This window comes from Rhinolophus hipposideros (genome assembly GCF_964194185.1).
Source record: "Rhinolophus hipposideros genome assembly, chromosome: 16".
Classification (NCBI taxonomy): Eukaryota; Metazoa; Chordata; class Mammalia; order Chiroptera; family Rhinolophidae; genus Rhinolophus; species Rhinolophus hipposideros.
This window is the reverse complement of record NC_138062.1, coordinates 5,875,753-5,902,078: the sequence shown is the minus strand read 5'-3', so window position 1 is coordinate 5,902,078 and position 26,326 is coordinate 5,875,753. Positions and strand designations below refer to the sequence as shown.

General features: G+C 37.4%; 1 long non-coding RNA gene across 1 annotated transcript in view; it reads right to left on the bottom strand.

Moving 5' to 3' along the window:
* Positions 1 to 26,326, bottom strand: part of LOC308509501 — a 431,724-nt gene that overhangs the window by 238,305 nt on the left and 167,093 nt on the right. The window contains exon 2 of the long non-coding RNA XR_013995201.1: positions 16,864 to 16,943. This is a non-coding gene — a long non-coding RNA (uncharacterized lncRNA). The remainder of the gene's footprint in view (positions 1 to 16,863; positions 16,944 to 26,326) is intronic.

Sequence of the window (26,326 nt, the reverse complement as noted above, 5' to 3'; positions counted from 1 at the left end):
GAGTTGAGCTAGTTGCACAGTAGCTTCCCCTTTCCTCCATTCCCCCACTCTTTCCAAGAGTACCAGTAGTCAGCAGCCTTTGAGGATTTCCTCCTTTGTTCCACTGTCCTCTCCAAAGGCTCATTTCTTCCCCCTTTCCACCTGTGGTTTCCCCCAAATTGCTGAACTGCACAGGATGTCCTCTTCACCCCACATTAGTTGCCGTAGGAAATTGAGTCTCTAGATGATGTGTCTAAACAATATACTTACTCTACTCCTCTCAAACAGGAATATCCCTGAATTGCTTTTGAGGTTGCTATGTGTGCACCTATAATATAGGCTTTGTTAGGCTATTGGCATTATTAAATGACATATTGAGCATCTAAATTACGCAAGTCACTTCGTTAGAACCTGCAGGAGAAAATGTATGAAATGATATCAAGACTGTCCTCTAGGAACTCATAAGTTAGAGGAGGTTGATACAGGCCTACGTAAAACCTCATACTGAAACGCTACTGATGTACTAGAACAGAGGAAAACATAGGGCAGAGGGACTGGCAGAGCCAGGAAGAGAGTAGCAGTTGTTGACATTGACAGGAAAGATTTTACTGATATTTTGAGATTCGGCTAACTAAAAGATCAGAAAGTACAACAATACTGAAATAAAGTAAAGGGGGACCATAGTTCCAAACAAATAGAATACAAATTGGCATTCTTTTTTGGAATAAAGATCGGTCTAACAACATCTAAGTGTTTATAGCTCTTGGGGAAATTCCTGAGACATATAATAAAGATTCATAAGAATCAAGTTTTATACCATATTCATTGAGCAGAATAGACCTAGAACTACTTGAGATAGAAGAAAATAAGTTGATTGAAATGTGTTAACTATGAGGTGTCCATGGGTCATTTAGACGGATGCATCTAGAAGGTACCTAGAAAAATTTATGACAACACGCTGCTCCCCACATAAAGGTACACGGGGCAAATGGAGAAAAGAATCTAGATTGACTATGTCTTAGACTAAAATTAACATTTAACAGAAAGGTAGCTGGAAAATCCCCAACTACTTGGAGATTAGACGACACACTTCTAAATAGCACATGTGTCAAAGAAGAAATCTCAAGAAAAATTGAAAAATATTTTGAACTAAATGAAAATGAAAATACAATTTATCAAAGTCTGTGGGATTCAATGAAAACACTGCTTAGAGGGAAACTGAAGAAAAGGAGGAAAATCTTAAATCAAAAAACTAAGCTTCCGCGTTAGGAAACTGGAAAAAGAGAATTAAATCCAAAGTAAGCAGAAGAAATGAAATGATAAAAACGAGATCTATGTAGGCTTGCATTCTGTTAAAATTTTATCTCATGACCATAAATTTTCTACTGAGCATGGCTTCAGCTTTATAACATAAGTTCTTTTATGCAGTGTTTTACTATTGCGATTTTCTACATTTTCTACATTTCAGTAACTTCAGTTCTCACTTTTCTCTTTCACTTAAATATTGAGAGTTGTTTTTGTTGTTATTGTTGCTTTTAATTCTAGATGGTTGGGATTTCAGTTGTGTAATAAATTCCTAGTTTCAGTATATTGTGATCTATTATTACATTATGTACTTTTTCTAGTTTATAGAATTTATTGAGGCTTTCTTCTGCCCAAATGTATGTTTGTTTGTTTTTAATATTCCACAAGTATTAGACATGAGATCATCTTCTCTGATTTCAAGTAAAAGAATTTGTATACATATACATTGTTTAAATGTCATCATCCTGTACATTTTTGAAGAAGGATGCATGGATTTTTTTTCTTGCATTTTTTAATGTCTCAGATGGTCTGTCTGTGTCCTTTATAATCAAACGACTTGGCTTCGTCCAAAATTCTGAAGTTCTCTAAGAACAGTTTCCTTTATAACTTTCTCTTCTTTGACTCATTGTTTTCCTTCTGTGACCTCTCATTTCACAAAAGTAATATTGCCTTTAATCTATTTGATAATGCAGAGAACTGTATGTTTGAAATGGTTATTCTATTTGTGGGCATAATCCTTATTTTGATGTGAATTAATCATCTGCCTTAAGTAATAATAATAACAACTTGTTGAGCACTTTCTACATGCCACTTTTCATGGAGTAGTTCCTACTCTTCTTTCGTCTTCGACATCTGTGTATCAAGCCCATGCACATTCTTTTCAGAAAATAATATCTTTGAATGATATCTTTCAGGACTAGCTGGGATGATGTGAGAGGAACCAGGGAGGAAAACCAGGACTGCCAAGTATCTTGAATTCAAAATATATTGCCTCAACGAACTTTCTCACTAATTCTGAGGCCAGGGTGTATCTCCAATTACATGCTCCCTGCATTCAAGTTGCTTAACCTCCATGTTTTCTGTCCCCCTCTCCCAACACAGAGTGAGGAGGTAATCTTGCTCAGGCGTTGCAAAGCATCTATGAGTACTGACAACTACTTAACTGACTATTCTAAAAACAGTGTATACCTTTTTCATAACGCATGCATTTGTACACACTTTTATTTTACACATCCATACATAAGCTTATTGTAAGTTTGACTCATACAAAGGACGTATAAGACACGATTTACAAAATAATAACAGTAAAAATAATCATAAGGTCCTTATAGACAATTGATTCTCCCAAAATACTTTCACTGAGTTTTGCCAAACTTGTACCCAACCTATGGCTGTGACTGACAAGTGTGGTTCTGACCTGAATGTTGGATGGCATTTTCATTTATGTCAATAAGTAAGATGAAAGTAGAAGAGCAAAGATAGCTATCTGGGAATCTCACTTCTTGAGCAACTTACATGTTGAATCAGATAACAGATTCCAACCCTAAAAGGACACTTCCTCAATTTTTTGTGCTACAGACATGACACTGTTAATCTTCGTTTTTAACATTTTCTCCACCACTTTATCTCAATAACAGAAAAGAAAACAATAAATCAAATGCTGATTTTTAGCATTTGCAGATTTTCCTGGTGTGATACTCCTACCGTGGCTAATTTCAAACTACCACTGTGATATCACTGACCAAAGGGTTGGGAAGAAATACCCACGAGGGCACTGTTATATAACATCTTCACCAATCCGATGAAATTGATGTAAGTACATCAAGAACATAGATAATAGCAAAATGGGCTCATTAAGGAGCGATGAGTTTTGAGTACTTATTACTTTTGCTTTTAACATAATTTAATTCATTGTAAGTTTATAACTTAATTTTTAATAATGAGAGTGTTTAACAATCGACTTGCAAAATTTCAAAAACTTACTAACTGGCTTTGGAGAGCCAACATGAGCTGGCTCCAGCATCGTCACAGCTGCCTAGGATTCCTCCAAATCTGTTGCCTTCTAACATCTTCCCTCTTCATAGTGGTCAGCCCACAGTGATGAAATGGTATGTCTGAGCCATTCTGCATTTACACCCTGACCCATGTAAACCTGAATTCAATGACCTTCCTGCAGCCAATCCAAACCACTAGATTGTCATCCCAAAGAGAGAACCTTGACGGGGCTTTCAGGACCGGGCACCAACTTGTAAGGACCTCTCCTTACTGCCAGAGATCATAGTTGTACATGCCAGCACACTGGAGCTATCTCAGTTTGGTCCTAATTTCACTGTCGTTGGCACCTATACTTTGTTGTCGTGGTTTGTACGGTTTGCATGTACTTAGTTTCACTGATGATTGTCTTTCTCATTTGTTTTTCATCATTGTTGTTTTTTATTATTTCAAGGAATAAACAAGGATACAAATACATCTCCTCTGCTATCTTTAGTCAAAAATCTGCATTTGGTCTTAAACATAAACATTTTTCACGTGAGAGCCAAGTTCCTCTTTACGAGCAATGCCCTTGAGATATATAATCTAAAAGAGGTTCCATAAGGAAATTAAGTACGGCAGTACCCAAACAAATGTCCCTCACAAGAGAAAGCGCTGAGTATATACAGGATGGTTACTACAGTGGAAAAAACATCTCCATGGTAGGACATTTGCCGATCATATACAAATGTTTAAAGAAGCAGATCTTTTTTTTTTAATCCTCAGCTGAAATGTATTATACACATTGTTAAATGATAAGGAAGGAGGAACTGTCTGCATGTGTTTCCCATATAAATGGAAGAGACAATTTTTAAGGAGGGAAAACAAGGACATTGACTCACTATCAAGTCATTCCAAAGTGGTGAATTCTGCGGTATTTATTCTCTGTGTGTGGAACATTTACAATTAAAAAAAAAAAAGTCCACATCATTTGCTGAAAGGGAACGTCATTGAACAGAAGAGCACCAGAGGAAAAACAGGCAGCGTTTCTTCTAAAAAAATAAAAAATAAAAGTCCAAATTTATTTCAGAACACTTTGAGATCTATCCTAATATTTCACATGAAAATATTTGACCAAATGCCCATTTTGGCATATATTTGCTATTCAAAATTTGCCTCCAAATAAGAAAAAAGATGACCCAGCACAAAGTACAGGGCAAATTTTGTTTCTGGGAAGGATGTGGAAGGATACATGAGACAGCAATGGCTCATTGAACATGAAACTGCTTATCGGGCCAGAAGTCAGCTATCTTCCCATAGGAAGTCGTAGGAGGGGAACCCTGGCAAGTGTTATCTTCTAAGGGAGATAGATGGTCCCTGGAGCAGCACTGACTCCATCAAGTTTTCACTGAAGAGTTTCCAGATAAATAATATCTTTCCACAAATAATTTGCTCTCGAAAGGCAGCTCCCAGACATGGGAAGAAGAAGGAATGGCTAAGGGCTGTGGAATTTTCTGAACATGAACTGTAAAGAATGTAAATCTTTGTAATTGACAAATGAGGTCACTTTGGAAAAAAAACGAATGTCTAGCACCAGGGCTAGTGCACAAGTAGGCATGTTTTTGGAGCCTCAGAAAAGTGCATTCTCCAGATTAATGTTTACATCTGTTTCCAGAGGCTTCATACAAAAGTTGACACTTTTGTACAAAGAACACCCTGGTGCTGACTTGTGACATGAGGCAGCATGACCCTGAATGTACTAGGGACTCATACATCTGTGAGAAACTTGTACATATATGGTGCAGCCCCTCACTAAAGCCTGCAACCTTTCCTTGCCCTCAATATTTGGAGGCTTGGAGTAAAGAAAGAAAATAAAGCAAAATAGAATGTGAGAAGAAAGTAGCCTAATATATACAAGGAAAACCAAAAGAAGGCTGGTTTATGCCAGCAAGCCATCTGCACGGCTGAAGTCTTCCTCGGGCAAAAAAAAAAAAAAAAAAAAAAAAAAAGCGGGGATGGGTGGTGGGGGGGTTTCACTGTTCCAGAATCCATTGCTTCCTCTTCACAGGCTTGCTGTGTAGGTCTAAGTTCAAAATGGCTCTCAGGAATTTGTTGCCAATCCTATGTCTGATTTTAGCCTCTATTTTCCCCTTTCTTTTTAAGACCCGAGGATGGAAGTATATATCAGTGCTATAACCTTGCCAGCGTTCACTGGAATGAGTCAAAGAGACCTGGCATTAAATCACAGGGATTTGCGTTGCTAATAAATACAGCAGGCCCCATCCATTGTTGATTAATTCTGACTGAAATCTAAACACCAAACAACAAACACTCTTCTGAACTGCTCTGGTACCCATTAGTTTGATGTGTTTATTAGACAGGGCTGTGTTCTTTCAAGTTTATTAACAACAGATTAAAAATCTGCAAACAAATCTAGGATTCTTTTCATGATTTAAAAGCACGGGTACCATTTACTAATGTTTTTAGGGTTTGACAGTAAGTCCAAGCAACGCTAAAACACACCATCATCTCAAGTTAAGATCTTGGTACAAAGTATAAATAGTTATTGTCAATGTGCAGCTCCCATTATTCAAACAAATAATCAAAATTTCTGCTTAATTAACTTTTAGAATTGTCATGTTTTTAACATCCATTCTTGAATAGACATTTAACTGACAACAGAAGATGAAATGTAAAAATCTTTACCAGTAATGTGACTTATTGCATACCTTTAAAGATTATAGAAGTTAATAAGATATTCCCATGGTATTGAATCATATTTATCATATAACAGAGTTCCTGTAGGTTAATTCTGAATTGGGCCAACTAACACATGGTCATGGATATGCTGTATATGATTTATTAGCAATGCTTGAAAGTAAAAAAAAAAAAAACTTACAAGCCAATGTACAGTGTGCAAAAATAATCAATGGTGCCTCAGTATCAAGGATTCAAGAAATCAAAAACAAAAAGTACAAATTTTACGTTTTTTGAATATGTTAACTCTGACTATAATGCCTGAGTGAATCCTTGAAATTTTCACCTTGTATACACCTTGAAAAGGTGTATACTTTTAACAACTTAGTGGAAGACGCAGAAGTCCCAGAGAGTCTCAAAAAGTCCAAGTTACTGTTATTTCAAGTTCATCAGTGGAAGCAAAGATACAGAGAAACACAAGCCATATATAAAGTCCCAGGGAAATTACCATAAAGAAAATTTACCTTAATTCAAGCTGTCTAAAGACTACAAAAATAGATTTGACTGGCTTAAAGACTATATATTTATGTCCTGTTAATAGTTTTTGCAAACCATGTAATTTTAAAGAACTCTTAAATAATGTGTCAAGGGGAATAATTTTCAACTTTTGGCTAAACAGAAAACTGCTCATCAAATATAGAGCCTTGGGAGAACCATCATGTCCTAAGGTCACGTGAGGCAACATCTTGACTTGAAAAGCTTTCCATAAGTGCATCTGCCATTGCATTATAAAATATGCCAATCGAAATCTGTCACTGTGACATCGAGATTTCCCCCAGAGTTTCCCAGACCACCAGAGCTCAGCTCAGCAACTCCAAAATTAAATCATTACCTCCTTTAATCCTAAATCATGTCCTCTTAATTTTTACAGCATGTAAACTACTAGCTTTTATTCTCTGCTTTTTTTCATGAATGCATAATAACCATGATAGTGAAGATCAGAAGACAAGTATAACAGATTATAAAATTAGTTGGTCTATTCAACCCAAAAGTTACCGTTACTATAGTAGTATTGGTGGTGATTATGATTATGTGAGCCAAGAGTAATGCTTGATTTTATGGCATCTATAAACAAATCCTTTCTACCAAAGGGAAGCATTATAAACATTTCAAAGACCATGTGGTATGAAAAATACAACATTGTACCTAAAATGTTAAGATCCATATTCCTCGTTAAAAAGAAAATCATTTCTATGGTACATCTAGTATATGCTCCCATGAATAATTGATTGGTTGATAATTGATTGAGCAGAGAGAAGAAAAGAGGAGAGAAGGGGGTTAGAGAAGAGGGGAGGGGAGGGGTTAAGTGGGGAAGGAACAAAGGAAACGAAGCAAAAGGGCATATTGGAACTTATTATAGCAACATAAATCAAATAATATTTTCAATCAATGATAGTTAATTAAGAAAACTGAAAGAATAAAAGGATAAATGACACTGGTTACCAATAACGAATGACTAAACATTCGACTTCTATCAACTGGAAACTTAGCTCTTTATTAAACTAAACCTGGCATTGTCAGTTTTTTGAGGAATAGATTGATATAATTAGTATCTTATCTTTCAGGATAGATGTGGAAAAATGGGGAACTTTATGGGAAATACCTCTAGTTATCTTTGACCCAATTTGAAACAAAATTCTTGTACCATGCAATAATTACATGACCCAGAGTATCTTTCAATTGTGTGTACAGCTTCCTCCTGAAATTGCTCATAGAGCAGGATTACTAGAGAGTCCTGTTCTCTCACTGGAAACAGGAGTCTTCTTCTAGATCCAATAACTATTTTGGGGGTACCTACCATGTGTGGAGTATCATGCTGCCAGCCTCGAGGTATTATTATCAACTGCCACCCTTGCCCTTTCCCCAGGTTAGTCTTTAAACCATCACTTTGAGCCTCTGCTTCGACACTTCATACATTCTACGTTTTTTGGTGGGTGCCCAGCTAAACATATAAAACAGGTACACACGAAGACACACTGTCATAAAACTTAAGCATACTGAAGACAAAGATGATGGAGAATGTGTCAAAAATGAAGAATCAGGAGTTATAATAGCTTCCAAATTCTCTACTGTAATATGAGAAGCAAGAAGAAAATGAAACAATGGCATCAAATTTCTGAAAGACAATTATTTCCAACCTGGAGATCGGTGCCAAACTCTCAATAAAGAATAAGAATTAAATAAAAATATTTTCAAGCATACAAGGTCTCAAACCATTTATCTTTCGTGCATCCTTCTCCAAACAGGTACTGAGAACTGTGTGAACCAAAAAAAGAGAGCACACTAAGAAAAAGGAAGACATGGTTTCCAGGAAACAAGAGGTCTTACATCAGAGAGAATTGCAGAGTTCACAGTATGCGAGGAGCCATCAGAAATAACAAGGTGGGAGACGCTCCAAGAAGACTTCCACAGACTGCGCTAGAACATACCAAGAGGGGAAGTAGAACAGTGACCTAGCTTGCAGTTGACGAGAACGCAGAAAACCAATCATATACGCATTCAGAAAACCAAGACAATTGTTAACTCCAGGGAAAATAAAAAGTTGTGCCAGAAGGAAAGAGCAATCTTAAAATACAGCATGACTCAGCATTTAAAATACAGCATTTACATAAACATAAGAACAGATACTCCCAATACCCACCTAAGTAAAAGTTTACGTAACTGCATTGAAAAAACGTAGGACCAAAGTGTGTGTGTACGTGTGTGTGTCCATGTGCGTCTGTGATGGAGGTTGTTGGCAGAGAGCTAAAGTCTTCTTACCCTCAGAGGAAAGTAAGAAAAAAATGCCAAAACCTGAAATATTAAGAAGCAGCAATAGAAATGTGCCATTTTAATATGTGCAAATAAACACAAAGAATCAGTTTGCTTTGTTGAAAACAATGGCCTCTGAGAAGGGGCAAAAAACGAGGGGAGAGTTTAGTGGGCAAATGGTTTTGTGTTAGAAAATTCATAGAAAATGGATTCTTTCAACAGATATACTGTATTACAATTTTGATTAAAAAAAAACCTAAGAAGATTATTGTATGTGTGTCTATAATATGGGACACCTGAACACTGTAAAATTTAAATACTTTTATTCTTCTCCCATTTTACAGACTAAAAGCGATCGAAGGCAACCCCTAGGCCAGGACACCTGTGTCACAACCAGCTCAAGTCTACACTGGAAAAAAGGAGGAAAGTGAAAAGCATTGCCACATTTCTCTTGGCCTGAATACCCCCTCCAGATATGCTGCCATATGATGACGCGTTACTGGTCCTTACGTCTGACACCACAGTGAGTATGAGAAACGTACGTGACTTTCCCTTCACACTGACGTACCAGAATTTGCCAATGAAAGGCACTTTTCACCCACTTTGGGCATCCTCAACTCTTTCTCACAGTTGGTAAGAAACTTCCTTTCCACCAACTGGTTTTTCCTACACTATTGCTATTGTCCTGAAAGTATTTTTCTCACCCACTCCTTCATCCTCGTGGGGTAACCATGCAGCACCAGGGAAGCTGATGCAGAGTTCGGGTGGGGAGGGTGACGATGCCCTCTGGATTTCTCTTGACACAAATCATTTCATATGTTTCACATTTAAGGAGGTTGGACTCCATCACTCATTCAGTCTTTCTCAAGTTCTGCTATGTTCTGGTGCCAGAGCCCATAATTACCATAAAACAGGTTGATTTCAGGCCGAATTGCACTGGAAAATGACATTTTGCATTTTTATTGGCACTTTGAAGAGAACATACTCTTCTCCAGTTATTGTACTTTTAACACTAAAATACTGAGAAATAGTCTTTCCATATGTATTATAAGAAAAAGATATTTAAAATTTAAGATTTATTCCCTACTCTTGTGATTTTTATTGGCATTTTAAGCAAGTTCAGTGCCCATCAGACCTAGGTCTAGTTACTTTTATTGATGCCATATAGACAACCCATAATCAAAACCACCAGCCAAATTGCTATGTCTCCTCTGCTTCTGCCAGAAAATTGGCAGAAAATTCTCATTTAAAGCTTGCAAGAAAAACCCAGAAGAAGCTTACACAAATCCTTTATGCTATATTTCCCAGCAATTGAATATATTCCCGCTTTTAAAAACTCACTTAAATTTTACTTCCCCAAAAGTGTGAAAACCAGGTGGCACCTAAGAACCCCATCCCCACTCTGGTTTATCCTTACAAAAATAACACCCTGATATTTTGCAACAAATAGTATAAATCCCTTTTGACCACACTAGTAAAATGTTATGTTGGAAACCATGAATATGGAATATTGATTTTCTCTCCACGCATGAAAGGAAGAAACTGACTAGAGCATTAATCTCTTTCTGCTCTGTATATTCCCCCAAGAAAATAGTTACCCTGCCACCCAGTGTGGTGCCGTTGTTTTTGTGTTCCAGACTCGCCTGGGTGTTCTCTTCCTACAAGCGATGCATTCTGAAAGAATTCTTTGCAAGTCTGGGAGTTCTCAATGTTCTAGAATGGTCCATCCCTCGAGAGTGTTGATGAGCTGAAAATTGCTGAGGACAGATACCTGCAATGCTGTTAGGAGGGAAGATGATGAAGACGATCCAGAAATACCAGCAGAAAAATGTGGCTGGAGCAATGAGAGGTAGAAATAGCACAAAATGCTTCTGAGTGTTAAGAGGAGGAAGGAAGAGGAAGGAACGTTTCATTAGAGATCTTTAAGAGAGTGGTTGGGTGGAATGGAACCACCCAACCACTCTCTTGAAGATCTGGAGTGGAATGGAAGGGTGATGTAACTGCAAGGGTTTAAGAAGGGCTTGTGTGGACTGGAAATGGAGGAAGCAAATATAGGCTTCCCAAGTTCCCATACGTGTTCACCCTTCCCTGCTTGAAGGACCTTCTGAAATCCTACTTCTTTCAAGAAATTTTTTTTAATAAGAAGAAGAAAAGAGGAACACTCTTGTTTGCATTTGCTCAAACATCACCACAGACTGTCACGAAACGTTAGAATATTCTAGAGATTTCAACATCTTATTTATTCAACATTTGTTTCACACACTCAGATGCTTTCAGTCGGGCAGCAAATCAGAGAAAATATTTGTGGTTCTAAACCATTGGTGATCAAATCAATAAACCACTACTATTCGGGACTACTCTAGGAAAGTTTACTGACACAGAGCCTTAAAAGAATGCCGCCTTCAAAGCCGAGCCAGTTCTGCCACTCACTGTATGGCAAAGGGGCCCACCACATCCCACGCTCCATCTGCTCTGCCATTCACAGTTCTTGGCTGGGTCACTCTCTCAGCTCAAAAACATTTCAGGTTTCCTTTACCTGCACAAAAAAGTGAGCGTGCTGAAGCTTGTCCTAATGGGTCCTCCACAATATAGTCCGACTTTAGCCAACTTTCCAAAATTACTTAAAAATCTTCCAATTCTGTCCAACTGACATACTATTTCTTGTGCAGTTCCCACCTGAATAAAAGCCAATCTCCTCCTTCATTTGTACATATTTCTATGGGATGCCTCTGCCTTATGCCCTCCATTTGACCATAATTGAGAGATTATAGTTAAAATGTTTAGGGAGTATCCAATACATTTTCTTTTTTCTTTCTTTCTTTCTTTTTTTTTTGAAAATGCCCTCAGTAGGAATTTGTTAATGAGCTGTGAATGATTACCTAAATTTCCATTTCCATTTCTATTGTATCTTGTATGGGTCTTGCATAATTTTAATTTTAATTTCTTTTTAATTTTAGTTCAAGCTTCCTAGAAGTAGAAAGTCTGTTTACTGACATGCAAAGCCAGCACCTTGAACTATTAGTCACCCCATAAATACTTCTGGATGATGATGACAGTTCATTTTTCTTAAATGAATTAGATATACAATGCATGCAATTAATTGACTTATGAATTTATCATAGGATTATCAGACAAGTCAAAGGATTAAATTGATGCTGATTATATAAATATGATTCTACAAGAAAATACACTTTCTGTTTATTTTTAAAAACCAGTGCCATCTCCCAATAACTTTCGTGTTTCATCCTATTTCATATCACTATGAAAATTATGTCTGGACTTCAAAAGACAACCTAAACTTTTTAAAGTTCATATTTTTTAAATCCAATATTAAATAGAAGCTAGTGGTATGTAAAATAGCTACCTCTCCTCCCGTTTAGACATATCCTACTTTCCACAGAATAAAATGTGCCTCTTGTACTTTAAGGAATATATATAAAATCTCTACTTCTTTGCTTCCCAATAAGTTCCATTTTCTGGAAACATACATAACATTGTGGTGTTATTTCTCTAAGTAGCTATATAATAATGACATAAACATCCATAATGCACATTTACTATAGAATAGTACTGTTTTTCACACTAAAAATAACTGCTAGTAAAGTTGTGCAAATTTCAGTGATTGCTTCCAAAATTTTTTGTCAATATTCTCAACTGCTCTGTTTCATGACCATAAGGTTTTACACCAAAGACGTTTGGAAAGAAACTGAAACCATGTGAATCAAAGAAGATGGGAACAAGAATAATGAAAGTTGACTTATGTGAAACCCACAACTCTCTGAGTTTTAACCAAGAAACCATATAAGATGACTGTGCTTTCCTCTGCTCCAGCTCCTCCCTCCCTTCCTGCGCACTATTGACACACGTCCCGACCCGTCCCTTCTGCAAGTTTCCAAGGTTGTTACTAGACTGAAAATTCTTACCTTCTTCCCACCTCTTGAGAAAATGAGAAAACATCAACCACCTGGGCTAGTAATCACCACTTCCAAAGTACAGTACTGTTTGCAGACAGCGTTCAATTACTATTGATTGATTCTACAAACTCCAACCGAGGATTAATTTTTCTTGAACATTAGCAAAGCTTGCCTGTATCTACACAACACTACAAACCAGTTAATAAAATTTTAAAAAATAAAAAACTTCAAACAATCAGCTGTTTTGTCCATGTGGTACCATAAAATGATTTTTTGCTTTCAGTAGAGATTTTTGTTTTCTTTCCGTTTCTTTTCTTTTCTTTTCTTTTCATTGACCCAGAACTGGGTATCACGTAGACATAGGTTAAAAAAATAAAAAGTAAGTATCTTCTTTAAGGTCATACAAATAACTGATAGAATTCAGAGAGTAGGACCATAGTAACTATACAGGCTGCTCTAGACACAGCCTTGCAGGCAAAAGTGATACAATGGGATTTAATCATCTCTAAGTTGAACTCAAAAACAGGGCCGAGACTAGGATGCAAAATATAAAGGAGTGACAAAAAATGTAGTAATCAAGAAATGACAGCTTAATGCAATATTTTTAGAAATATTGCAAACCATGCCCCATCGAATAGCTGCTTCTTTTTTAAATAAATGTGTGTTGGAACCAGAGCCAGAATTAGGGTGAGGCAAGCGAGGTAGAATTATTCAAAAGCAGGGTCTGAACCTGTCCTCATTTAAAATTTTGATGGTGTTCATCACTGACTTTTTTTGTATTAGTCTTTTTTTATAAATTGCGTTAAAATAGCATTTATCTTCATTACTGAGGTTTTTGAAACCTGTGCCTCAGTGAGTGCCTACAAGCCCACAAGCCTACAAAAAAAAAATCTAAAACTAAAACACTAGGAAAAGATGCAATCCATACATAATAAATTATTGAAATTAATGGTTAGCAAGTAGCTTTAATATATAATGGATATTAAATTTTATTTTAAACTTACAACTCACAAGCAGCCTTATACTATAAAAGCTCTACGTAGGAAAACCATCTCCATAGGCAAGATAAGAATGTATTTAAAATGTTATTAATAAAAGACTGACAGATCCAGCAGCTAGTTCTTGGTTTTCTTGCGTTCTTGGTATGACTGAATTGTATTTAATCTGGCCATTCCATCTCACAGTCAAATCTGGAGTGTTAGAAAATGCAGACTGGAACATCTCAGTCTGCACCTACCTCTTAGTATGCCGAGAAGGGCAGCCTGCTTAGAAAGGTACAAGTAATTACAAGCATATTTTAAGTTAAATGACTGGCCTTTCTTAAAAGACAAACCCTTTCTGGACTCCTTGGAAATGCCTGATTTCCCTGCTTTTGCTTGTGTCCAGAGCTGGCTTTCCCTGCCCTGCACAGGTCATTTCTGTGGAAGTGATCCACACAGAATGGAGTAAGGTGAGAATTCTCAGGCCTCCTCTTCCAACCGGAGGGGTGGGAGTCTGGGGATTTGTGAGATTTGAGAGCTAGAGCTCTTGAGAACACACTCCTAATTTCTCCTCTATACACTCGCATGGCCCCAACTGATAGCTCTGTCTTTCGGGTCACCTACCCTTGTTAAAACTCCCCTAATGCACAATGCAAAGTTATAGACAGTAGTGTTAATCAGTATTTATTTATTGCACAAATAAAATCAACTCATGATAGAATCATTAGCACTAGAGCATTACTAGCGAAATTATATCAGCGTCTGGTGAATAAATGGCATGTGTGAGAAACCGCTGAGACCCTCATTTCTACATAGAGCTGAGGGGAAACTAAAGGAAATAATGTTAAGGCAAGGAAACCCCACATCTCGTCCTAGCAAGAGAGAAAATGTGAAAACGTCCTAAATAAAACACAGATCATCTTTACTTGTTGATTTATTGATCCTCATTCAGTGGCCACTTACTTTTTACCTTCTAATATCTGAAAAGTAGATATTGAAAGGGTAGAGTGAAGAAAGAAATCTCTCCAGCAACTAGGTATAATAATTCCCAATAGCTATCTTCAACGTCCAGTTCAACCATGTGTCCAAACAATGGAACAATAATTATCTAGTATTTCATTATTATACAAATTTTCTGTGAAGTTTACAGGCAAATAACAACAGGTAAAATAAAATTTCCTCTGGAAACAGTTACCATTTCACATCCTGCAAAACAATTCTTCTATTATTCACATCTCTCAAATGCAATCAGCTTTACTTTTCCAACCTAACTGAACTCTATCCTAGGAAGTCTGAAAATCAGAAAAAGAGCCAGCACTCCCCTAACCGTATAGTTAGTGAAAATATTTTATTTGAGTTCTAGGATATCCAGACCTATAACTTTCAGTAAATTTACCTAATTTCTCACTAACATTTGTCTTCATTAATATAACTTGTTCATGCTTTTAATCTTTGTGAATATTTATATGAACCTACTGAATAACATGGTAGAAAGCATGGAGAAAGGTAATACATTTATTTATGCTGCTGTTACCGTTTTAAACTAAAAAAAAAAAAGAAACTTGCCACAGCCTAAATGTCCATCAACAGAGGACTTGCTGAATAAACTATGGAATATCCATACAATAGAATATCCATACAATCACTCGGTGGTCTCCAGAATACATTATTAAGGAAAAAAAGGTGGGAGGGAAGTGTGTATAGTATGGTTCATCTAAGAAAAGGTACATATAAATTTATATATGTCCTTGTTAATAATAATAAATGAAAGACTAAATCATAATTTTTTAAAAAATGAACATTGATGAGGGAGGGAGGGAGGAAATAGAGTTAAGGAGATAGGGTAAGAAGCTAAACTTCTTTCAATATACCTTGTTTTGTAGATTTGATTCTGAGACCACATAAACACTTCACATAATTATAAAATGAAGCTACATTTAAAAAAAAGAAACCCTAGAGAAGAAAGGAAACAAATAAATAGAGATGTGTATCCGTTCTGTGTCAAAACCATACAGACAGGGATTATTTCAAATAACCCTGAAACGTAACAATATGCCCTCAGTGAGGTAGAGTCTAAGGATTAAAAAAATGTGCAAAAATGAAAAAAAAAACTGCATTTTTTAAATAATAATTTCATTGCTGGTGGTATTGGTGTTGTTATCCTGAAATTATTGTGCGCATATTGTGGCATAAAGGAAAGGACATAATGACATAAAGGAAATCGGTTGTTATATTGGTTTTATTGAGAAAAAACTGGATTTTCAGCATGAGAAAAACCAAAAGCTCTAAAAACAGAGGCAATCCTGTGACCCTGGTTTTAAATTTCATATATCAGAATAAACTCATACTGTAGTTGTTTTTTTAATCTGTATTTCTAACTCGGTTTTTGTAAAGGCTAGAAGCAATGGTCAACCCAACTGCAACAATCACCCCTAGTGCCCAGATTGCGTGTTCTTGAAATGCCACTGGCCACTAAACAGAACCAGGGCTTCTTGGAAAAATAGTTCATTTCAGACATGAAGCAGGAAACATACAAGATGATTCTGGAACACCTTATCACACCCAAGAAAGCCAGGATACTACCAGACTCATACAATCATATCAACAGCACACAGGAGATAGCTTGAGTATACCTCCCCCACCCCCAGCCAAAAATGGACCAATTTGAGCATCAACAAGAATAACTGCAATAAATTGAAACACAAATTATGACTACATAACAACAACAAAAACGTTCATGCATCGTCTTTGTAGAATGCAAAGGAATCAACTCATTATTCTGACAACTGATAAATACAGAGAAAGAATTAAGCAATTTTTCTGCCTTTCCTGTATGAACTGAACCTCATGACCCCAACATATTTGAAAAGAGGAAGTTTCTCTGTATAAAAATATTACAATTAATAAATACATAATAGAATAATAGCATTATCATTTTGCAGCCTGTAACAAATTAATGGGTCTAGCACTATAATATTCAATATGGTAGCAACCAGCCATACCTGGCTACTTAAATGTAATTAAACAATTACCAATATAGCACTTATTCAAAGTCTGCTTCAAACAAACTTTAAAATAAATATTCATAAATTTTATAACAATTGCGAAAATTTGAACACTGGATATTTGCTGATACTGAGGAAACTATTGCTAAATTTGGTTAGGCATAAAAATGATATTATGGGGATATTTTAGAGCATCTTTACCTTTAGGCACACGCTGAAATATTTACAAATGAAGTGATGCAATGTTTGGACTTTGCTGCAATATGACCCGGATGTAGGACCTTGGGGGAAGTAAAAAAAAAAAGAAATAAAATTGGTTATGACTTACGTTGGAGTTGGATAATGAATACACGAGAATTCATTTTTTTGTCTACTTTTGCGTGTGTTTGAAATTTTCTATAATAAAAGGTTTATTAAAATTTTTTCGTTGCATCAGCCAATTATCATCCACTGTCATATAAATCTGTTAATTGCAGTTGAAGTAGCAACAATATATACTCATTCTTCATCTGTGATGAAACAATTTATACTCCAAATCTTGGTAAAGCTCATTGCAACACAAATCTCCACTGTAGGGTGCTTAAACTTTATATTAAGAATAAGGTTTTTTTCCCCAAATAACAAATGAAAATATTCAATTTAATTAAAACATTTCTCAATAAAAAGGAAAAAAAAGTCAAAGTCAGACATTACTCTTAATATGACACCAGTAGGGGGAGATAGATGCTGGATTTCCTCTAGGAAAATTTTTTTTTTCAAGAAATAATCCATGTTTAATCTGACAATCTGGACAACATGAGGTGGGGGATTCTGGGAGGACACTCTCCTATGTGTTTTTGGTGAAAAGCATGTCTCTATCCTCAATTCTTTAGCCTTTCACTCCCAAGAAAGGAATTGTTCACTCTACATCATTAGAATCCATTTTCCAATCTAAATGTACATTCAAATTACAGTTATAACTTTGCTCATCTTTCTGCTCCTGTCTTATATGTCCTTAATGGACTTTTTAGATATTGTTCAAGGATTTTTTTTAAAGTAACCTTTTTTAATCACCCATGTAAAATTCTAATTTAACATTTGGGTTAAGCTTTTACTCTTATAAATAATGTCATTCACTTATACAACTATTTCTTGAATGTCTACTATGTTCAGGGTACTATGGTCAGTGCAGGGGTTATCATGAAGAATAAAAATTAGTTCCTACCCCCAAGTAGTTTACAGTTCAGTAGAAGAGCACAGCACGCAGTAGGATAAGACCCTTAGGGAATGCACATGATAACATGGGAGCCCATGGAAAAAAAGCCAGCCATCTTGGAGAATGATTTACCAAATGGAATATACAATTACACCTTTCATTTATTCATTAATTTGTTTAGTTACTCAATATATGTTTATTTTATCCATTCACTAATAAATATTGAGCATCTTTATTTTTATTTCTATGACAGTGGAGCACCATATGAACAAGATATGGTGTCCTCTTGATTCGAGGCACCATAAATTCTTTTAGCTCTGGATAGACCATCTTCGACAGAGTGACTTGCCTGTAATAATGAACAGTTCTAAACAATTTTTGTTCATTTTGTGAAATTGGCATTTTCAATATAAATTCCTCCTTCACATAAAATCCCAGTGGTATTCAAATATTACTTCTGGATATTTTGTACTAATTTTAAAAAATATTTTACATTATATCCTTATGTGAAACTAAACACATGCTATAGTTACACATTCTCTTCTTTACTGATTACACAATTTCTTATGGTCTTTAACCAATTCATTTAAAATTGTCCTGTTGTCAAGACCATAACTCCACAGAAAAGAGTTCTCTGTTAAGGTTCTCCTTCTTCACTAAATCTGAGTTAATTTACAAAGTTTTCTCCTGGTCAGTAAGGGGAAAGTTTCTCTTCCAGAAATTACTCCATTGGGGTTAAGAGCCTTTTACCACTCACTCTGTATTATCCCCAAGTATTATCTCCTTCTCAACTTGAGCCATAGTCCACCACCAGCAGATAGCAAACTATGCCCATAACCTTTCTATTTTGTGAGAAAATTTGAGTTACAGAATAGTCCCTATGAGACCATGGTCTTGGATATTCAAAAAGTTCCACAAAGGGCTCTCTCTTCTACTACTTTTTCTATGTCCCCAAAAGGCTCCTCTTCGTAGACTTCCCTCTAGTCTCACCTCCTTCCTTCCTCAGGGCCAAGCTGATATTTCACTCTGAGATTCCAGGGCAAGTGAGTAAAGGGTCTTTACCCATTTGTCCCCAGGCCTGCCATTCCCAGGCAGGTCAAAATGGTGTCTGAGCAGCTCAGACACCCACCTCATTCTGCATCTCCCTGAGTTGTCCTTTCAAGGAGTCTCTGATTAGCCTTTAAATTGTTTCTAGACATTCAGCTCCACACTCAGTTTTCCTTTCTCCAAAGTGCTTTCTGAATTGTTTGTTCCTCTTCCTGTGTTCTGTTTATAATTTGCCCTTACCCTTTTGTTCCTTTAGCCCTTCCATTATGAATTACTTCCATCTAGTTCTCTCAAGCTTCCTCCTCTCAAAATCTCACTAACACATCCTCTTCCTTTCTCACTGTCCTCTGACCTCTTGAACCTGCTGGTCTAGGTTGCCTCCCATGACAGACCGTTTTCTTAGTTAGGTTCCCACATACTCTTCTTGGTAAGTTCCAGCAGTCACCAGGCAACAACTTTCTAAGGGCTGGTTTTCTCCCCCAAAGACCATGCCTCTGAATTTTTCCATTTCTTTCACCCTGGCCATTCATTTACTAGGCCCTAGTGTGCACAGTCCCTTCAAGTGTACAACTACTTTAACTACGACAAAAGGGACTGTTCGGATACAAACCATATCCAAAGGAGAGAAGTGACAAGTATATCATTCTGTATGACTTGGCTTGGCAGAGCTTTAGGCATTAATCTCTTCCAAGCCCTCTCTGTGTTGGCAACATTGCTTGTCATAGGCTACTCTCCTAACTCTGATCCTCGGGGGTCATGGTCCTCACTGGTTTCTTCTACTTCCTGCTGCAGGTGCTGCCACACCCTGGAATTGTTGGGTCTTTTTTTGCCTTGATTTTAAGGCCACTTGTTCAGCCTTAGGTCATAACTGTCCTTCTCAGATCACATTCCTTCAGCAGCATCTCACGTTTATTGGTTCATTACTAGTTCCTTCTGAACTGCTTTGCTCTTCTTTTCAACAATGTCTTGCTTTTAACTCCCCAATATACTCTCCATTCACTTCCCATCAGTTCATACTAGTTCTCGTTCTCTCTCTCTCTCTCTCTCTCTCTCTCTCTCTCTCTCTCTCTCTCATTTTTATTGTCTCTAAAAGTTTCAACCTTATTATTTGCAACTCTGCTACCAATATCCATAACCTCTTTGATGAAAAATCCCCTGGCACATTAGCATAGTGAACTTTCAACCAACTCCCACTCCTGAATTCTGATCGGGGATCTCACTATACAAATTTTTTTTTTACCTTAATTACCTTTGTTTTTAAAATATTCTATTTCCATGTTATCACATCTAGTTCATACATCACCGCGTTCAGAAGTATATTTTCATATATATATATATATATATACACATATATATATATACATACATACATATATATATATATATATTTCTTTTTTTGAGAATCCCTTTGCTGTAGTTTCATTATTATAATCTGGGTACATGATGTAAATAATAGTGTAGGCATGCATATTAATTTGGAATAGATAAAAAACAAACAAACCCTGGAACCTTGGAGCAAGTTACTTACAGGGTCTAAGTCTGCTCTTTAACCTGGGGTGCACATCCAAACCACCTGTGGAAGAAGCTCTGCCTCTCCCTTCCCTAAGGGTCGGGTTCAGGACTTCCATGGAGAGCTCAGAGCCACTGATCTAAATGCTTCCTGAGATAATGACATCTGTAATCCCAGTGAAGGTGGAGCCTGGAATGTCATCTCTGTGAACTAATGCAGTAAGATTGGCCTCTGACTTTGCTTTTCTTTTGTGATGCTGCCTCTCTTCATCACAGAACTGTCCTTCACCTGTGTTTCCCCACGCCTGCAGAGTCCCATCCTGACGTTCTAAAATACACTCATGTTTAGATGGGCCTGCGAACAAAATGATTCCTCTTTACCAAAGGAAAGGGAAGGGTGGAGGGCATCATCACACTCAATGCTTACAATGTGTTTAGTCATGCTAATTTATCTCCTGGGATGTCTGAGGGTTTCTTTCTGCACCCAGGATGGCCCTTCACTTATCTGTTATCTAAGTCTTGTTAAGGTGGAGATGGCTGCACCAGGATTGAAAAATATTTGTGGGGAAAGAAGTCTCCAGAGAGAATAAAAGCAAGGAAAGTTCCCAAAGCCCTAATTTGGTGATGCGACCTTTATTGGATGACCACTTCTTCTACGGAATGACCGGCATCATTCATCCTTAAACTTTACTACAGTCAAATTTACTCCCCCTTCATTCATTGTAGGAGACCGAGCTCATTGAGAGAAAAAAGGGGGTCGTTCGTTTCTTTGTTTGTGTCGGGCCCAATCTCTCATTATTCTACGCTTTATCGCGCCTTTTTTTTTTTTAATTCTTTTCTCTTTTTCTATGTTGTATATGCAGTGAGCACAAGGGAAAGAACTTCCTTCTCTTCTAAGAAATAGCAAAGGATCTTAAGTAATTATGCATCTGACATGTGTCACAGGCTCTTGTTCCATTTCTGGCATGGTTGTTAATTGCTGGGGGTTCTGGCATCTCTGATGATTTCTAGCTACATTACCCACAAGTGGGGGCAAGTTACTCCTTAAAATATTTGAAAAAGTATGGGGTAGAAAGGCCTAGGGCAACAAATGTGGTTTAATCCTAGCCTCATCTAACCATCTCTGTACCCAGGAGAAGCCCCTTACGCCTGAGACTCAGTTTACCCCTCTGTAAAATGGAGCTAAAGACCTGCATGATGAGTGATGAGGATTTTACACACTGTCCGTTAAGACTTAGCACAGTTCCCATGCCATGGTTGATGGTAACATTATCATTATTCCTTACAATTCTTCAGCGTCATCAAGCATCTTTGAGACTCACATATGAACATCACTATATGCTTTTAAGTTTAGGAATAAAAGAGTTTCACCAACAGTTCATAGCCAAACACTTCAAGTAACCGATCACAGAGTCACACCACTGCCTATCATGCTGTCACAGAACTCTTATCAAGAGGATATGTCGTATGAAAGAGACCAGCTACATGGAACCATTTTACATAACTATGCTGTTTTGTTTTTAGCACTGAATTACTAATATTTGTTAGGCTGAATGTTTGGTTTGGTTTGGTTTTCTATTACTTGCAGCTGTTCCAGGAAAAGGAAGGAAGGACGCCTCTTCCTCTGAATACTGTAACTTTAACTTGCCCTAAATTTTGAACAGAAAGCAAAGAGGAAACATCATTTACCTACTCCAACTCCATTTTTGTGCATCCCAATAGGCTGAGTGGCCCCTTGCCACCATCTAGAACAGAGCATGGACCTAGAGCTAACCGAGAATAAATCTCCCTAATAGTCAACCTCCCTGGATACAAAAGAAAGAAATATTCTAAGAGCCATTCACCCACTCATTTCCAAGTAAAAAGCCCACAGAAATTGGAAGAAAAGAATTTAATCTCCATTCTTTTACTTCACAACATAGTTCCAGACATGGTCTTTGGCCTTATTTTCATAAGTCATGTTCTTAACGTATCATACATACTGCATTTCAATGGAAGCATTCAAATATGAATTATCTAAGATGATGATGTCTAAATATTAATGTCTAACATATAATTGATGTTTCTATTAATTTCTAGCTGTTGGAGTGTCTGTTTCCTCAAGGTCTGTTCTAGTTCCAAAATCCTCCATAAATATGACTCTTAATTCAATTTCTTTGTATTGCAAAGTAGGTCAGATCTTCTGAGAGGCCCTTCCTCCCTTTCGGAGAGAAACTCATTGGGATGGAGGCCGAGTGTCTTCCAAAGAGGTTCACTCTCTGGTAATGATCAGAACGGTCACAGCCACAGAGAGCACCTGTGCTCCAAGATGAGCATTTTACATGCGGTCACTTATTGAATCGTCCCAACACCCTGTAAAGACAGTTTTCATTTCTACATGTTGTAAGAGAGGCTTCAAGGGGTAAAGTTGCCGCAGGTCACAATTTGGTGAAATCTGGAACTAGTAAAACCTACATCTCCCTGACTCCGAAGCTTGAGTTCTTTTCTTTCTGCCACACTACCTAGAATAAAAGTGAAATGTGTAAATAAATTACGCTGCCTGACATTTTGAGAAGCTGAGAAATACAAAGTGTACCCACAGAGAGTCAGAAGCAAAGCTTGGGGTTGATACCAGCAGTCCCAAATATCCGAGAGCCCTGTTTTCACTGACCTTCACAATGTTTGACTTTAATTCACATTAACTGCCAACCTCTCAAACTATGCAGAAATCACATAAAAATCAGGATTGAGAACTTCTACTGACAAGCCAGAATAACTGGCAACCCTGGGCCCCACGTTGCCACGTGATGACTCTCAGGGAAGCTGAGCAGCAGAGGCCCGTTTGGACAGGGCACTCCGGCTCCCATACACCACAGCTCACTTTTCGCTGGCTTGGCTGGTGTGGATGAGCCTCCATTACTCCACGCCATTCCATCAAGGGAAATCAGAACAGGGAAATGTTTCAACGTCGTACACACACCGCGCAGCAGTTACGTGTACCTTTTCCTTAATGGTGTTCTCTGGGGAATGACTCAGAGATTGGAGGGTTTGGAGAGCAGCCTCAGGCCTTCGATTAAAATACTTTTGTCCTTGGTTACTACCGGAATAAACCTGTAAGCAGACAGCTGTTTTGTGCCAGCTGAAATTCTAGTCTTGGGTGGGAGGGCAAAGGTTTTTGACTTCGGATGAGAAAAAGGCAGAAACAGAGTATATTCTTAGGCCAAGTTCCTTTCTTTATTGTCATGGTAGCAAGAAGAGAAATGTAGAAAGGGGGAAAGCTTTGCAGGACCAGTGTCTCACGTAGACCTTCTGCTAGGCGTCAGGAGCTGCCCAGGATTGTACAAACACTTGTACAGGAAAACCGTGGCTATAGAAAAACTAAAATTAAAACAGAGCTGGAAAAGAATAAAGACCATGCATTTGTCTTTAAACTCAGAAGTGGAACCCCTGGGATTTGGTATTCTATAACAAGGCTGGAAACATTATTAACATTAATAAATAAACATCTGGATTGACTTGCAGTCTAAATTTAAGTGTCCTAAATATTTTGGCTCTATTATAACTATATTGCATTTTCCTAAATTCTCCAGTGTTTCTTCTGTCCTTAGCTTACACTTCATTTTCTTTGACTCTTTTAATTCAGGTCTTGTTTTCCACGAAAATGGACCTTGTTATATAAATGTTTAAGCACCAAATGTCCACAAAAAGATATGGAATTGGTCTTGATTTCATCCCTCATATTTGTACAACGTGGGTCCTTTTAATTGAAACCATATAATCACACCATTTGCTTCTCTTTCTTTCATTTAATACTCTGTGCTATATATAATACTAAGAGTGCCAAAATTTGCCAACAAAATTTTTGTTGAGCTAAAATTAAAACCTAAGGCCATTATGAAGCTCTCCGTTAATTCCATTTTTAAATGTAAAATTTAGGCAGTTTTAGCTCAGTTTGGAATAGTGTTAAGGAGAAAACATGTAAAATATGGTGGCCTACACCAGATTAAGCCATAATCATTGTCCAGTTTCCCTTGGATCTTCAAGTGAGCTCTAGAAGAGTATTTGTGAAAGTAAAGGTCAGCAAAACACATCTCCACCGAGGAAAGTGCAATTAAAATCAATGCAAAATTCAATGAGCCAGCTACAGAGATTTCTACTCGTAAACACAATGGTTAGACCTAATCCGCTCCTCAGCGCCTTCCTTTGAGGATGTCAGGTCCATGAACCACTGTTGCTGCCTTGAGCCTTTTTCTAGTTGTAAACCGAGAGGTTGCTATGCAAAATCCCAATGCACGGAACCAGAGTTAATCATTCACAGGCCCTTTTGCTTGAAATAAGATGCTTTTCATTTCCCTTGGCTTACGTGAATAATGAAAAAAGAAAGCAAAGGAGATAACTGCACTGTTAAAAGATAATCCCTTAGCATAACTATTGTCTAGAAGGCCCAGCACTATACAGGCAGGCGAAAATCCAGTCTGCATTCAGCGACTACCTTGACATTTATTTATAGGAGATTATGCCATGACACAGCTTCAAGTCCTTTAGAAATGCTCCCATTCCCCAAGGCCTCCACGATATTTATATACAGGATCTCATATTATTTTTCCTGGTGTTATGGCAACAAAGATTCCAATGTTTACAGAGCTATCAAGTTCTGACAGGCCAAGCTGGGGACTTTGCATCACTGGCTCACATTAAAATGGAGCAAGGGACCTAGGGAACCAGCACAGGCTCTGCTATCTGAACAGCTAATACCTGAGCTGCAGAGAGGGAGGAAGCAGGCAAATGGTGCTAATCAACGCACAAAGCCACTGTCCCCTGGGACTTTGGCCTCATGATCCTGTGGTTTAGGAATATATTACAAATAGGCTGAACCTAGCAAGTCATATTAAACACGAAAGAAAAGCAAACCCCATGTTCCTACTACATTTTTGGACTCTGCGTGGATTTTTAAAGCTCTGTTCAATACCGGATGTCAGAGACCATTGTTAGACCTCTGGGGTAGTGGAAGGAGAAATGAAAATGCAGTGGGTGAAAAAAGGACGGAACAAGGACTCTCTCTGTGCCCGCATTTTGTTTTTAAGGGCACAGTGGAGAGCAGCCCACCTTACCTTCATGCCTAACTTAATCACTGCCCAGGCTCAGTACTTGGAGCGTATGCCAAACTTGGGGCTCATTGCAGTATAAAGCTGCTTAGGGAAATGTCTTGGAAATATGTGTATCTCACAAGATTCTTTTGAGAACATGTCACCTACTCCATGAAAATAACTGTATGTAAAACTTCATAGTGTGAGGTGCTCTATACTGAAGTTGTTTTCTGGAGTTTTCCCAAACGTCTCTATATGTGGTGACTGAGACCTGGAACTAGAAATCATTTAAAAACCAGTTCTTCCAAGCATATTTTTTGGATATCTTAGTTCTTGCAGAAGCAGGAAATAAGAGCCACAAGCTTAACCTTGGATACAATCAGCCGCCACTTTCCGGTTCTAGATGTGGGCCAGAACAACAAGCAAGTCAGAATAAAACAGAACAAGTTCTAGGCCAAGTTTCTTCCTTTCTGTTTTTCTTCCTTTCCTTTGTGTACGTGTGTTCATAAGGGTATTGGTGCTTATTTGGTTACAAAAGTGTAGGATAGACTTTACAAACATGTGCCTATTTTTTTTTTTACTTGAGGTTTTGTTCTGTTTACAATTGTAAATAGCAAGAAATATGCATATTTCCTAATACTGAAAATAAACACTCTAAAAATTATAAAGTGTGCCTTACCACATAACACAGGACATGTGAAGAAAATGTGTTGTTTCCATAGTATGGACTTTCAACTTATATAAAATAAATTTTAAAGCACAGGGGGGAAAGGTATAATAATAATTACAATCAGTGTCTCCATATGTCTCTAGATAAACTGGACTTATGTAAGAAAATAGCTACAAA